Raw genomic sequence first — 707 nt, 5'->3', positions numbered from 1 at the left:
CGCCCGCCCGCCCGCCCGCCCCGCGGGCCTGCGGAGCCCCGGCCGCCGCCGCCTGCTCCTCACCCTCGGGGGCCGCGAGGACGGGCCCCCGCCGGGCCTCGGACTCGGCCGGGAGCGTGGACCCAGCGCCGGCCCCTGCGAGCGGGGGAGCCCGGCGTCCCCGAGGTCCCGGCGCTCAGCTCCCGGAGCCGGCGGCCGCGCTCCCGTGCCCGCCCGGGCGCGGAGCCCCGCGAGGCCGACGCCCGCTCGGCGCTCGTCCCCCGCAGGTCGGCGGGCACGGAGCCGGGGAGTGCCGCGGCAGGGAGCGCGTCTGCCGCCCTGAGCGACCCCCCTCTCCGCACGCCCGCCCCGCGGCGTCAAGTTGTCAGAGAATGTCAGGTTTACGTGATTGAGGACAGTCGGCCCGGGAAGGGCAGGTCCACTCTTCCTGTTCACAGGAAACGGTGGTCGTGATTGTTGGTCTTTCCCGGGCAACGTCGTGTGTGCGTGCGTGTGTGCGTGTATGTTGTGTTGGTTCTTAAGGTGAGTGTTCAGGGAATGGTATTCAACACCAAACCCTCCATCACAGTAGGTCATGAAGTGTGGTAGCCAGATACTTTGTGGGACAGTAGTCTTCAGTTTAACTTGTAACAAAATCTTAAGATTTGATCGACTAAAGGATTAAAAGCAAGCTAACCTAAAATAACTCGTGCTCTCCATCCCGACCC

The sequence above is a fragment of the Marmota marmota genome, unplaced genomic scaffold (assembly GCF_001458135.2).
Source record: "Marmota marmota marmota unplaced genomic scaffold, marMar, whole genome shotgun sequence".
Classification (NCBI taxonomy): domain Eukaryota; kingdom Metazoa; phylum Chordata; class Mammalia; order Rodentia; family Sciuridae; genus Marmota; species Marmota marmota.
The sequence above is the reverse complement of the archived record's forward strand: the minus strand, read 5'-3'. Positions refer to the sequence as shown.